Source organism: Sciurus carolinensis, chromosome 5, assembly GCF_902686445.1.
Source record: "Sciurus carolinensis chromosome 5, mSciCar1.2, whole genome shotgun sequence".
In the NCBI taxonomy this organism is placed as follows: Eukaryota; Metazoa; Chordata; class Mammalia; order Rodentia; family Sciuridae; genus Sciurus; species Sciurus carolinensis.
Window position 1 is genome coordinate 26,169,578 of NC_062217.1, and position 15,723 is coordinate 26,185,300.

General features: G+C 46.8%; 1 protein-coding gene across 2 annotated transcripts in view; it reads right to left on the bottom strand.

Moving 5' to 3' along the window:
• Nucleotides 1–12,644, bottom strand: part of Slc7a1 (solute carrier family 7 member 1) — a 74,716-nt gene extending 62,072 nt beyond the window's left edge. Inside the window, exon 1 of one of the 2 annotated variants that reach the window (XM_047553074.1) lies at nt 12,372–12,644. The gene's annotated coding sequence lies outside the window, so the exon portion shown is untranslated. Of the gene's footprint in view, nt 1–4,479; nt 4,499–12,371 lie in introns of those variants that run through there. The other variant, XM_047553075.1, reaches the window with a different exon arrangement.
• Between the last annotated feature and the right edge of the window lie 3,079 nt (nt 12,645–15,723).

A 15,723-nucleotide genomic window follows, 5' to 3' on the forward strand; every position in this document is an offset into this window, starting at 1 on the left:
CCTCAGGAATGGGATTTTTCATCTGGCAGAAACGTTCCTGAAGGCTGAAGGTTAACCCTGCAGACACCAATCCTAATGGGGTCCCCATGTATTCAGCCTGGTGACAGCCCCAAGCTTTGATCCTCAACACGGCCTACAATGTGGGAAACCAAACTCTCTATTTTCAAATAGGGAAACAAAGGTCCAGAGTTGCTGCTGGTCACACAACAGGGACTTCCTGAAGGGAACAGAGCTACTGGTCCTTCAGCTCAGTTTTCCCCGCCATAGTGGCTAGTGAGTCCGGGTGTCTCTTTCTGCAGCGTTCTATACTCTTCCTTGCTGTCAGGCACTCAGCTATCAGTTCTCACCACTGTCAGCAGCCCCACCTCCACAGTGAAACTTATCACTTCCTATCTGTTGTAGACAGATAAGCAGGCTGGTCAGAAATGAAGGCACAGACTATGAATGGGCCACCATGCCCCTCCAAAGGCACCAAAATAAGTGGGCACCAGACAGCAATTTCTTCAGTTCAGTTGAAAGAGCACTTTTTGAATGTCACTCTGTACCAGTCGCTGCTCCGGGTACAGAAGACATGAAGACAGATGTGGCCTGAGGTCTTTCCACCCGTGGTCTTCCTGGATGACTACAGGCTCCAGCCTTTTCTAGGGGCTTGCCACTCCAGGTGATACTGGAGTTAGAAATGCGATCTCTCAGAACCCACCTGGGCCTCCTGAATCAGAATCCGAGTTTCAGCAAGATCCCCAGGGGAGGATTTATACGTAACCCTGGTCTAAACAGCTTAAACACACCCAGAGTTGCACTTTAAGATAGTAAAGGCCCTGTCATATTATGCAAAGTACTTAACTTAAATGCTTAAGGAGATGTAGTCCTTCCTTCTATCCTTCTTGCTGTGCATTGGCATATCTGTCCAGTCCCTATACACCTAGCTACCTACATGGCCTTCAGATAGTGACGAAGGAATGATAGAAATAATGAAGAGGCACATCACAAAATTCACCAATATGCACAACTACAACAGAAACGCTTCCTGTTTCGTGTGCTACACTTCCAGAAGCAATACACTACGGTTAGTCTCACCCTAGGTTTAGATTTTTGCTTTTATTAATGTACACCTTGCATCTTTGAGAGCACCCTTTCATGAAGCCTAGAGCTAGCAGGAATATGGCCCTGGGGCCACATGGCATAGGCAAGGGAGCCTGCACCATGCTGACACTCCATATAACACGGGCACAAAGTTCTGCCAGTTCAAGGAAGTCTAGTAGCAAGAGCAATTCTAGGAGAAGGGACAAGACCTAAAATGTTCGAGTCTATTCATCTGGACTTGGGGCAGCACTGCTTGCTCCCACAAAGCATCAGGGTTGAGGGTCCCATTCTCTCCCTCTGTCTCTGCCTCCCAGAGCAAAATGATACTCCTTCCTTTGCATACCTGGACACCTCCCCAGAAAGAGACAGCTCTGGGGGTTAGAGCCAGAAGCCCCTGAGAGGCCCCAACTCTCCCACCAACACAAAAGCGTGTACAGTGGCACAGCCAGATCTCCCTTGCAGAGGCTCTATCAGGACAGTTAAGGGGCAGCCAGATGGAACAGGAAAGTGACTCCAATTCATGTTGACTGTTATTCTCCACTGGGCACTGCCCCAACTCAAAATCGCCCAAGACACATAGTTGCATTCACCAGACCAAAAACTCACAGGTATTCAGTGATTAGGCCTGATTCCTGCTGCAAATTAGTTTTGACAACTTTCTAAATTCTGATTGCATCAAACTCTAAGACCAGTAAGATGAACATTCTCCCAGTCCAAGACAATTACTCAAAGAATTAATGAAATTTCTTAATATCGCCCAAGATGGCCCTGAAACTGAAAAAGAAAAGTCTTCTAACAAGTGTTTTTTAAAAACCAAAATGGTTGTTAATAATTTGGCATTACAGATTTGTGAGAGAAGTGTCACCCAACTGCAGTAAAAGATTATCACTTATTTCAAATAATACTGATACACATGTAATAGCATAAAACTGAATTTATGAGGTTCTGTCTCAAAAAAAAAAAACGGTGGTAATATTTATAACTTATACATGCATTTTTTAAAAGACTGTAAATTAAGCACTCTGAATTCTTACAGCAAATTTATTTTTATTGAGTGTAGTAAATAAAAGAGGTTCACAAGGAACAAGGATATTTGTACATTGTTTTAATAAACTAGGGCAATTTATTTTGTGCTAGTTCTGTTATATCACTATGCTCTTATTCAGTGGAATCAACTCCCTTGATTTACAATTGTTTTAAGAATAGTATACATGGGCTTTGTTATTTAAGAATATTAATTTGCTAAGCCAAAATAAAATTCAAATGCTTCTTAAGTAACAATCCATTTTACTTTCCAAGTACTATTTAATAATAAAATTGTCATTGCTAATATTATATTTGCAATACTCTGTTCAACTTTAATCCAATAGATTGGACAATCCAAAAATTAACTTTTCTATAAAAGCATCTTTTTCCTCTTCTACTCACAAATCCTTAACTCTGAAGAGAAGGCTAACTTTTCAGGCATGTTCTTCCTCAAATCACGTTGAAAAAAATAAACTCAAGGAAATTCAAAGTACTGAAATTAATAATGTAAGGCCCATTATTTCTGGAGAAACACACACACACACACACACACACACACACCTTGACCAGACCACCTCTGAAACAGAGCTGATGCCAGAGTTAACTCAGTTTGCACACTCAAAGCAAGCTGGGAAATTCACGGGTGCCCTGTAATCCTGCTCACCTGTTAGGAATCATCACAGGGAATAATGTCCAGTCAGACAGAAACTCTCATCACCAAAGAAGTCTCTACTGCACTATTTTCTCCTTCCAGAAGGGTCTAGATAGAGAATCACTTCTACTTCCTCAGTGCCAGCCATGGACCAGAGATCCAGAACACCACTAGTAGAAGTTGCAGGCTTGGTGCATCCAAGCGGGCAGTGTTTTGCAAAATGGAAGTTGCCACTAGAAGCACCCCTCTTTTTTAAAGTTTTTAGTGAAATAGAAAAGAATAAAAATTATCAAGAGTTTGAGGGGTATAGTAAAGTGGCAGAGCTCTTGCCTAGCACATGTGAGGCTCTGGGTTCCATCTCCAAGACTGTAAAAATTAAAACAAAATAAAATTATCAGAGTGCACCATAGGTAGGAAGAATGGGTGGGCGGGTGCTGTTTCATGGAAACTTCCAATCTTTTATGAATATGTGTGTCACTGTGTGTGTACTTGATCGCAATGTGAATTTAGTTCTTATTGTAGATTGTCGTCCAAGTCTCTGTCCTTGGGAACACAAGTGTGTGGGTAGCAGAAGTCACATTTCAAACATCCCACAGAAAGGCTTCTAGAACCTTGTGCTGACAGCTGGGAAAGCACTGGTAGGGCCTTGAATCCCACATGCCTGAATCCTTCTGCAGGAGGAATGAAACAATCTCACCAGAAAGACGGGTGACAGCCTCATGCCACCTTCCCTGAATGAGGGACATTTCCAGGGCTCATCTATACTATACGCAGAAATAAGAAGCTGTATTTTCAGAAAACATTATAAATTTAGAAATCAGGATGACATACAGCCAGTGTATCTTGGTAGTCTTTGATGCTCAAAGATAAAAAAATATCCTAGGCAAATCAGGCAAAAATTCTCAACAACAGGATGGGACAGGCTAGCCCAATGGTGGTTAACTACAGGGTAAATTAAGAGGAAACTCTAATTTTACCCCATCTGTGAAGGTGTCTGATAACCAACCTAGGAAAAATGTAATATCCTAATACTCAGATCGCAACGGGGCTGGACTAGTCCAAACTGAAATGATAAAGTCACCAATTCACCATATGATTTGTACTGAAGTACAAAATATGGTACATACTTATACCAAAGAACAAAATAAACCCCAAACTGAGATGTGAGGACAGAATTATAATAGAAACTTAAAATAATTTATTGTCCTATCGACCCACTAAAAGTTACTATTTACCTCAGTCATTTTTCCTTTAAAATATACAATGGTACCAACTATACAAATATTACCTCAATAAATATTTGTTGAGCACTATTTATGGGTGCTAAAAACACAGCAGTAAACAAAACAAAGACTTTTGTGGAGTAAGGGATGCTGGGGATCGATTGACACTTAATCTAAATGTTAAGTGTCCTCTCTTACCACTGAGCTAGGCTCCCAACTCCCAAAGTTCAGTGTTGACCATATTTTCTTTCTGTGCAAATATACAGATCTCATTAAGATAATGGTGAACATGGAAAATTACAATCAGGTTTTTTCACTTTCGACATTAAAATTTTCCCCATTAAGATCAAATGTTCTTTGTTCCATTTTTATTGGCTACGCAATATTCTAATAACTCACCTAAAGTCATTTCCAAAAAAACACGAGACAGCTTTAAATGAAATACGTTAGAATTTGATTTAAGATCATAAGGAAAAAGGAAAAACGCAATCTTACCAATCTCAGAGACCCAACTGCACTCCTCCACAGTGATGGATACTCATGGGTTTTGCCACATTTCCCACGTCAAGGGCTAATTTGTGAATCTGCCTTTATAAGCCCCACTCCCTCTTTGATCGAAGAGAACATTGTCTGCACAGAACAATACGTTTTCATTTCAATTTCCCTTCTTTTCAGGAAAGGAAATGTTTGCACTTCAAAGGGCTTCTTTGAAGAGCAACCCTTGGTGCTGGCCCAGCCAGGTTAGGAGTTACTGGGCTCAGCAGGGTGCATGGACTCTGGGCGGCTGCCCACCGGAGTCACTGTCAAGGCCAGCTTCTTCAAGGAGAGGGTCTGGAGCAGGAGAAGAACAAACAAACACATGGAAAAACACTTGAGGCTTTTGATCATGACCTTCAGAGGCCCCTTCTCACATACAATGTAGATTTATAGCTTGGGGAAACTGAGGTACAAACAATAAAGAGTTGTGCACATTGAAATAGTAGTCTCAAACAAAATCATTCCAGAAACCAGACTCCCATAGAAGGACCCATTCCAGGCCAGGAAAAGGGAGCCACTCTCAGTGCTGACGGCGATGGCAGAGGGGATAAAATGATGAAACAGAAGACCCCGACTCCACTGCACAGTTTTAAAACTTTGCCTAGGGAGGTCTGAGATTGAGGAGCACAGTCATTAACAAAGAAAACTACACAATCTAGAATTTTGCCTTTTACTTCTCCAGTGCCTCTTGGAACCAAGAGGTTCACCCAGGGGCAAGTCCGCAACTATATGCAACAGCCACCAGGGGCCAATGCCGGGGCCCTCAGTCAGGCCCGGTGTGCATCCTAACCTCTGCCAAGTCGACGGAGCAAGGGGTACAGAGCAGACAAGAGAGGACCTGCAAAATTTCAAGTCTCAAACAAGTCCCGGGTATGTGATAATGATCTCCGCCCTTCCCCACCCCTGGTACATGTGCGTACACACCAGGGAAGTGCTACTGAGGGTGGTTGTCAGCCTGCTCAGGTGGGCAACCGCCCAGAGTGGGCAGGGGCATGAAAGACAGCCTGAGGACTCAACGGAGGGGCTCCTGCCAGGAGTGGGGACTACAGGTCTGCAGGGTCAGGTGACCAGGAGCTTCAACCACCATTCTCACAATCCCTTCACCTGGCCAAGTGCCAAGGCTTTGGGCAGCAATCGTGGACTTCTAATTTTTAATTTTTTCCTTTCACTGTACTAGGCTCCAACTTCTTCATAGTAAGCTTAGAAAACTTCAAAAACTTTTTCTTAAAGTGAGAGCCCTTAAAAATTAGACTTGTGAGGTGGAAAATTAGCACAAGGTAGAATACGACTGGAGTTCCTTTGAGCGGCAACTCCCCAAGCTGTAAAGAACACTGTGTGGACAACTCAAAGGTGAACAAGGGTTGTGGATTTGATAACATGGCTGTAATAACGTTAAATTTCCTGATTTTGATAGACCGTCATGCAGGTGCGGCTCGGTGGTACAGTGTTTGCCCAGCTTGCACAAGGCCCTGGGTTCCACCGTTCCATCACCAGCCCTGAGAAAGGGGGCAGAAAGTGAAGATATCACACTGTGGTTACAGAAGAGGCCATCCTTGTTCTTAGGAAACACATGATGAAGTACGGAGGGGCAAATAAAGGGACATGCACGTGTGCACTTGTGTGCGTGCATGTGGGGGAAAAAAAGCAGAAGGGGCAAAATGGAACTGGTGAACTGGAGGAAAAGGGCACACGGGCTCCTTGTACTCTGGAAGCTTTTCCTTGAATTCAAAACGTTATCCCAAAAAAGCTGAAAGCCAAGAGGAAGAAAGAAGAAAGATGGAAAGGGGTGGAAAAGAGTTTTACTACATACCTGTCCATTCTCCTTTCCAGGAGTTCTCTGAGAGTCCCTAAGGCCTGCACCCAAAGCTCCTGTCTTCCTGGACCTGGTCTCATCCCAAGGGAGGGTGGGAGGTTCCTCTGACATCTAAAAAGCTCTGAGTCCCTGGAAAGCACTCCTGAGGTCAGACAGCTCCTGCTCCAGGCTTTCCAAGGGTGTCAAGGAGGTGTCTTCTAAGGAAGGGGACACTTCCCCACGTCACCACATGGGAGAAATCAGAAAGATGGAGGCAGGATTACAGCTGCCACTGGCCCCAGAAGAATGGAGTATAAACAGTTTCTGGTTCCCACAAGACCCCCTGTGATGAGCTCTCCCTGCAGGGACATGGAGGTGGAGCTCAGGGATGACCGGATGGGGATAAGTCACACAGGGCACCCCTGTGGTTTGGGGCAGGAAGCGCTGTGTCCAGCCAGAGGCTGGTGACGTGAATGCCAAACTACTGACCTAGAAAGAATGCAGCCAGGCCTCTGCCACACATGCTGGCTTCTGAGTCTGGCCACCTGCCAGCGCAGCTGCCCCAGGAGCCCCCGGGGCTCCAGCTGTGCAGGGAAGATCTGCATTCAGAGATGGCAGAGAGAAATCAGGGCCAGGAGAGGGACGGCAGGGTGCTGGCCAGTGGTGGAGAGGCCCCGCAAGCACCACCACGACGCACCAAGAAACGAAGGGGAGCAGTCAGAGGTGTGGGCTGCCATCTCAGCAGGCTCCTGGCATGCTAAGCAGGTCCCGGGAGAGGCTGGAGCCCAGGCAGGGCTGGCTTCACAGTCCCATGGCACATGTGAGGGCTACTGTGGTGCCAGGATGCTTGGGTTCAAATCCTACCTCTGCCCTTATTACCTCTCTGTGTGCCAGAGGGGCGGGGAGGAACCTCCATTTCCCCATCAGTCAAAACAGCTGGACCAGTCTTGCCAGGCAGTTGTGAGGACTGGAAGAAAATATATCAAGTGCCAAGTACTCAGAGAGCACTAAACATGCACTGGGGATAACTGACCTCGTCTATCCGCACCTTCCTTCCTATTTGGTGTAAAACTGGTAGATGGTACTTGGCAGGCAGGAGAAAGAGCAAGAGGACATTTCCAAGCGAACCTTAACAGATCAATTCAAGTCACTTCATAGGAAGGATGACAGCAGTCACAACAGCTTGATGAAATAGCAACGTGTGATTCCCTCCCTCTTCTGACCCCCCCCCCAGGGATGAGCCCACCACTCTTACCCCAATAGGGATATTACCACCCCAAAGAAGGGATGAAAACAGATGGCCCTGAGTTTTGGGCTTGGCTTTTCTCAAATCCAAGAACTTCTGGGTGATTTGGGCTCAATATGGGGAATCAAGATGACTATAAGGAGAGTTGCCACTGTACCCACACCCACTAAACACACATCCCCTGCTAAACACACACACACACACAGCAGACACTAAAAAAGGGGCTTCCCAGAGGTGCTCAGCATGGCCAAGCCCAAGTCTGTGGACCCCAAGGTGGCACCTGGATCTCACAGTGATAGCTTCAGGGCACATCCGGGCAATAAGGGCCAAACACCCAGGGCTGTCATCCTTCCCTCCAGGTGCCTCCAGGACCACCTAGGACCAGGTGGGACGGGGAACTTGTCAGCGGATGACCCCCAACACCCTCTAATTTGGACACAATTCCAAGGAAAGGGGACTACATTTTAATGCATGGCAAATGGGAAAGCAAACTTAAAGTTATTTTAAAAAATATTTTTCTTCCACACCTAAATCAAAGAATTGAGCTTTCCTTTCAGTATAATTGTTAATATTTGTATTAAATACTGGGTACCAGATGCTGTAAGTGTGTAACATCAATTATCTCATTTTAATCCTCTCCATCCTGAAAGGTAAGCACTAAAAGTCACGTATAATGGCATTTTTCCCCCCAGTTAGCCAGGAAGCTGAGCCCATGAGTTGGAGACCAGCCTCAGTAATTGAGAGATGCCTTTCCCAAAAATTAAAAAAAAAAAAACATTAAAACCAATTAAAACCAATTATTATGCAAGCAGCATGGGAAAAGATTTACATGTGGCTACTGGAAATACTTTAGAAAAGGCATCCCTATAAGTGGGGCCCACTCTGTGATTTGGTCCTTTCTTTGGGAGGGGTCGCAGCATCTCCTTTGACCCCACAGTTTGAGTGAGTGGGGCCATAAGCTCAGGTTGGCCATATCAACAGAGGCCACTCCCAGAGTCACCACTGCTAGAGGCTCTCTATGACACAGAACTAGGACCTACTATTGAACATGTGGGAAAATGTCTGATTGTCCTTCCGGTCAGGAACTATCTGACTGAACATCCTGAAGAAAGCATTGCAGAAGGAATGCAGAAAGGCAAGCAAGTGAGTCTGCCTAGGCCCTCCGTGTCCCCAGAAAAGGGAGGGGAAATGCCAACACATCCTGAAGAGAGAGAGACAGTGGAGAAACAGCCGGCGCTACTAAGAGAAGGGACACTTTTTCTCCCACCCCTATATAAACCCATACTTGGTTTCTGGTCACTATTACCAGAACTGGAAATAGAGCTGGAAACTGAGCTGATTTCAAAAAAAAGAACTCTAATTGCATTGATTTGGCACCCTTGTCAAAGAACAGAATGGACTTCAAGCTATCCAGCTTCTCTCTGGGGAGGCTGGGAAGCCTACAAGTTGGAAAGTTTCAGAAAGTCTAAATGACTTTCCAGGGTCTGCACGGGGAGAGAGAGGCAAAGTCACAAGTCCAGAAGTCAAAAGCAGCACTCCCCAGCCTCAATGCCACCTCCTCCGGGCTGCTCAGAGCAGCAGCATCTGAGCCTGCACTGAGCTGGAAAGGGTGGACGCCTCGTCCCTCAGTCACAGCTTGTACTTGGTTTGCATAGTGTGATCCTCCGAGGTACCATCTGCAGGTCCCCACCGTCCACGATAATAAGCGGAGAGGAAAAGCCCAATGCAAGCGACTGGGTGTGGCAGTAGAGGTGAACCTTCCAACACTCAGAAACATCTTTCTGGCAGCCCATGTTGCTGGGAGGACAAACTCCTGACCAGTGGATCAAGGAAACAGCGTCCCCCAATCTGCTAGTGCTGCAATGAACCAATGCCTTGGGAGAGAAACGGACATAGTTAGCAGTCCACCAAATGGTTTCCCCCATTTGTGCCCATCCTTCTGGCATTCACTCCAGGAGCAAATGCACTGAACCTCCCTTGACAAATTATGACTCTCTCCAAACAAGTGCAGAGGCAATTATTTTCCAGGCTGCTGTGGGCACAGGGGGCCGGGGGCAGGGAGTGGTACAGATTATAGAGGAACAGAAAAGAGAAGCAGTTCAAGTTTACCATGAGGCTGAAAACCCGCCACAAAGATGTTTCTACTCTATTCCCTCACTGGAGGAGAACTAAAACCTGGGACAGATGGACACTTGACCTGGGATTCCATGCCGCTGACCCAAGGTCAGAAGGTCCCTATCCTACCAGGAAAGTCCAACAGCAAGCTGCCCACTGGAGGGGCAAGGGAGCTAAAAGGAGGTGACAGGTAACAGAGGAGACAGAAGAGCTCCTAGTTTTGGTGTGAGGTGAACAGGAAGGAGGATATCACCCTGGAACAGGTGACTGCAACACAGTCATGCACCTTGGAAGGACCCCCAAAGGTCCCAACTAGTCCAGGCCTGTCCCTTGGCAATGGAAGTTTCTAAAAATATCATTTGTGTCTTTTCAAGTCTTTCTTCCACCCAACCACTCATTTTCTAGTCTTCCCATCTCCTTAAATACAGTGATTCCACCATGCTTGGACTTAACACTTGACCTCTCTCACTCTTCAAATGGGAGTCCTGGCCCATCTGGCTAGGTATACCTTTAAAATTTACCCAGACCAGGGTCTGGGAATGCAGCTCTGTGGTAGAGAGTACACTTGGCTTGGGAGAGGTTCTGGGTTTGATCCCTAGCAACAGTCACACACACACACACACACACACACACACACACACACACTTACCCAGGCCTGAAGGGGCCAATCATACAGAGAAGGCTAGAGTCTCACCTGTAGGTCCTGCTTGGAGTAAGGACTAAGGACGAAGTGAAATGATGGATATCTCAGGAGATGCCTCTGGGCAAGATGAGAGGTCCAAGTATTCCCAGAGTGGAGTGAGAGGAAACATTTCCCTCAATAACAAGGACTTCCTATTCAGATTCCTTCCTGGCATTAATAAGCAATACCTTCAAACACACGGTTAGTGATGAGAAAGGATTCATTTCATTGGACATGCTGGACCCTCCAACAGTTACCTAAATTTACTGGACTCTAAAGAAACTAGAATACCCAATAACCATGTGCTAATTTCATCAAAGAATAAGATCTTCTGCAAAATGGAATAAACACATATATCTTAGAATTCAAACTGCCTGAGGCCAAGGATCTTATCTTTCATGACTTGTTCTCACCTAAAGTCAATAATCATATGCATAAAAACAGCCACGTGGATCTAAGATTCACATATAGCCAACTGAGTACTTTTCTAACTTCTACTTATTAAGCCCTGTCCTGTTTGTTTACTCAAAACTTCTTTGACACCTTTTGAACTTTACCTTTATAATCACTGAACATCTCAATATGCCAAACCTTTAAAAAGAATTTTAATCCATTGTTGACCTTTCCCCTAAATTTCTTTTCTGATCGTGTAACTTAAATAAGACATTTTGTTTTAATGACAGAATGGTGGGTGTGTTCACATGAAAATAATGATAATTTCCATTACGACCAACTAAAAACATCAAGGGAATAAATGTATCATGTTTTCCATTTATCTGAACCACACATAAAGGGCAAGCAATGTTAAGATAAAATCCCAACTAAATTATAATTTGAATTACAAATAGAACATTCAACCAGAAGGCAATGTACACAGTCCTAGTGAATTTTTACTTAAAGAGCACATTTATTTTAGGGAAATATATCTGGGATTGAAATCCCAACCCTGTCCTCTGGGAGAAAACCTAGCACCAGAGAGCATGACTGTGGGTGTTGGGAAGTGTAGTTTTTTCTTCCTGAAGGCACATGTCTGGCTATCCAATTCACACAAGTCAAACACAACTCCCGCTAGGTTCCCACACCCCGTGCAGAGGGGCAGAGGCTCGCCCAGCAGGCCAAGGTGGTACTATGGTGCAGCTGCTACTCTGTGCACACGCAGGGCTCGGTGACCTGCCAGTGCCCGGGAAGTTTTACTATGCAGAGAGGAACACGCTGAGAATAGGTCGTCTTTATGAAGCCGGAAGAACTTCCTCCTACTCCAAACCATCTGGAGGGTCTGAAGAGCCGTGTATTCTCAGGCCAGATCGGGTCACAAGAAGGCCCACCTTGAGGTGACTTCCTCAAAGTAACCCTGGGGAACCTGGATAAGGGGTCGGGGACAGGGCGGGTCTCCGGGTCTACGGTGAGGGGAGGAGAGGCAGGAGGCGCCGCGACCACCAAGCCGGGGGTGTGCAGCACGGTCCCCAGGCCGGCCACCTGCCGCGGGACCACCCTCCCAGCGTCCGGGAGGGGTTCCCACCCGCGGCTGATGACACATCCCAGGACCTCGTGGCGGGGCGGGGTGCTCCGCACCGCGCCATGTAAGGGAAGGTCTCCCTCGCGGCCGGCGGGCTCCGGATACCTCCTGGGCCGGCCCCCGCGTCCGCTGCGCGCCCCGGGCCACACAGGACACCGCGAGCGCCCCGGCGACCGGGTCCCTGGGCAGGCGCGCGGCTGGGCATCACGGAGGCGCCAGGTCCCCCCTGCTTACTCCGCCGGTGTTGCATCATGCACCACGCCGCGCCTTCAGGGAACCAAAATGGACTCCGTGGAGGCGACAGCCGCATGGGCACCGGCCCCGCACGCACATCCCGCTCCCGCCCTGCCCTCGCCCTCCCGGGAGGATGCCAACGCCCCCCGCGCGGACCCTCCTGGCCCCCGCTTCTTCCTCGCGCGACCCCGCGTGGCGCCGAGGCCCCTCCAAGGTGACTCGGGCCCGGGGAGCTGTCCCGGCGCTGGGGGCAGAGGACACTCACCGAGCGGGCGGCGGTGGGCGGCGGGATGCGGGCAGGACTGCGGGTGGACGGACGGACGGACGCACGGACTGGCGGACGCTCGGCCCGGAGCGGAGCGGAGCGGAGGTCAGGAGTGCCGGCTGCCCGCGTGCCCCGCCTGCCCGGCTGGATCCGCAGCTCACACCTGCCCGCGCGGAGTGAATGGGGCGCCAGGCGGGCGGGATCCGGCGCCGGTTTCATCAGCCGCGCGCCCGGCCCCCGCCCTCGCGCCGCCCGCCCGGGGCCCCGGCCCGCTCCGGCGTGTCACCGCCGGGCACCAATGGCAGCGCGGCGCGGCAGCCGAGAGCGGACGCGCCCACGGTGGGCGGGGCGGCGGAGTCTTCGCGCGCCCTAACCTGGGATTCCCCCGCCGGCGGGCGGTACCTCCCAGCGCTGTCGCTCGTGGCCTTTTCTCCGCCAGTCCGCGCCTACGGCGCTGCAGCATCTTCTGGTCCCCGCAGCCCCGACCGTGCGCGGACAGAGGCCAGGGCCTCCGCCCCGCGGTGCCAACTCCGGGGCTGGCGACCTGTTTCCCTCTCCAAATTAAAAGATTTGGGGAGCACATCGAGGATTTTAAGGGGATGTTTATGAATCTTCACTTGTCATTGGAATATTTTATCGTTTTTTCTTTGCCCTTGCTAAAACCTTATTCTTGTCCATTGTCAGGAAAGGCCCCAAAGCCCCATCCACCTGTGTCTGGTGGCTGTGGCATAGGCACGCCTGGCTGGTGGGCTAGTCAAGGCAGCTCACTACTGGGAGTTACTCTCCAGTACTTGGCAGAAACTTTAGTACTAATCCTACCTCGTTCACCTCACAAACTCCCTCCGTGTCATCTCTGTTTTCTCGCCAAATCAAGCAAGAGCCATAAACTGTAAAGATTCAATAATCTGTAACATGAGATAAGTAAACAGGTAACAAATCAACACTACCATCCTCTATCTCTGTAAAGAAAGACAAAACAAAAAGTAAAAAAGCAGTGTTTGGTGTCCATGGGCCACAAATGACCTTGGTCAGTAATTGTGGCTCATTGGCAATCGCTGATAGTATTATACTCCCTTGGAATTAGACAAGAAATGTGTAAAGCACATCTTTCATAACTTCAGAAAAAGGTTTTTGTTTCTTATTTCAAGACAGGGTTCTCCCCGTATTGTTCAGGGGCTCAATACTGGCCTTGAATTCCGAGGCTCAAGTGATCCTCTTGCCCTAGCCTCCCCAGTAGTTGGGATTATTGGCACATCCCATGGAGTAGGAAAATGTTTTATTGAACACATAGAGATGAGTTCATATTTGTAAAGCGTTTTGAACAGTGTTTGGAATCATAATAAGTCACTTCACATGCTTCATTTTAAAACCATGAATTTCAGTTTCAGTTGTACCATGAGGAAATGGTGCCCTGGTCACATAAGTAGGTATCCTAAGTCTCCTGCCATCTCCGCTACCTCCTGACACTGGCATCAATGCAAGAGGTGAGCCTGGTGATTCAAAGTCCACCTGCTTTGCCATTGGCACCAGATGAGGATTTGAATCTGAACTCTACCACTTCATTTACTGGGTGACATACTGCAATTTCACCCCTGTTTGGAGGTTATAAACCCTTATATTCTGTTAATAAAAATTCCAGGGGCCATTGTTTTGGATTAGGCTCCTGTAGTAGACCCTAACAGACCAAGCCAAAACTCTGAATGGAGCTACTCACTCTGAATTTCCATGTCACCAAACTGAAACTAAATTATTTACCTAAATCTTTGAGAAATTAGGATTACAGAAATAGCCAAATTTCCCATGCAGGCTAGTTTCAATTGGTTTGATGATAAAATTCTCTCTGCCTTAATCCTTACACTAAAAAATGTAACATGAAGTAAACTGAAGTTAACTGATACGTTATTTTTCTATTGTCCTATCCCCTGACCTGGTATATAAGAAAAGTAACTTTGAAGGACCCATCTATGAGTCTTTCCTTGTTCCTACTCTTTTAGTTAGCTTTTGCTTTGCTGTAACTGAAAGACCTGACCAGAACAACAGTAGATGAGGAAAATTTTATTTTGAGCTCACAGTTTCAGAGGACTTAATCCATAGAAGGCTGACTCCATTCCTCCAGGCTCCAGGTGAGACAGGACATCATGGTGGAGGAGTGTGGCAGAGGGAAGCAGCTCATATGTTGATCAGAAAGCAGAGAGAAGGTCTCCACTTGCCATATACAAATACCTACCCCAAAGCCACACCCTCAATTCCCACCTCCTCCAACCACACCCTAGTACTTCAGTTGCCACTCAGTTAATCCCTACCAGGGAATTAAATAACTGATTGGGTTAAGACTTTCACAACCCAATCATTTCTCCTCTGAACCTTCTTGCATTGTCTCACACGCAAGCTTTTGGGGGATACCTCACATCCAAACCATAACACCTACATTATTCAGTTCTTTTCTATCTATAAAACCAACTTCCTCTTCTCGACTCATTGGAACACATTTTATGTTATAGAATAAAATGTTGTCCAATTCTAGAATTGCAAATAAAACAATTAGGAACTTTAAATTGTTGTAATTTTGTCCTTCGACAATTCTGATCAAAAGACTATCGCTTGGTTTTTTAAATATCATTGCAATTTTTAAACTGACTTTTGACATTAAAATAGAATTTAGTAGATGGTAGAGATGCTCTACTGAGTCAACACAGAGGGCTAACAAAGAGTTAATTTGACAGAGGAGATTTTTAGCACTGCTCATTTCAGCAATCCCACTCAGCAGGCTTGGCCTTCAGTCAGACAATAGGACTCCCTCAATGACAAGGCCAAAGAGAAAGTGATTTCTCAGCAAAAAGGATCAGTGTGAACCTGGGAAAAAATAATTATTATGCTCAAGGTTACACAGATATGCAAAAGAAAAAAATAGAGGATGCTGATAAAACAGCTGAATATTTTAGGAAAAGCTAAATTTTGACAGGTCAGAGCTCAAGTCAAAGGTAATAAGCAGTCTTGATTGTACTCAAAAAGTAACTGGGTCAAGAGTCCAAAGACTCTTAAAGAAAAGAGATGCTAGAATTTAGCCCCTGGAAAGCACTGTCTTAGTTTAAGGTTGACGGCCATGTGCCGTCTACCACCACAAGGCAACATCTACAGGAAGTTCCTGGAATCAGTCAGACTGATGTGTGTTGGAATTCTGATTCTACTTTTTACCAGCTGTTGGACTAGGGAGAGAGAGTGCGCTTGTCTACCTTGAGCCTCAGTTTCTTCATCTTCAAAATAAGAATTGTGCTCCCTGCTGGGCAGATACAAACTTCATGGGAAATATGAAAAATATAGGTATGATAAACTAGAGAAACTAGAAATAGAC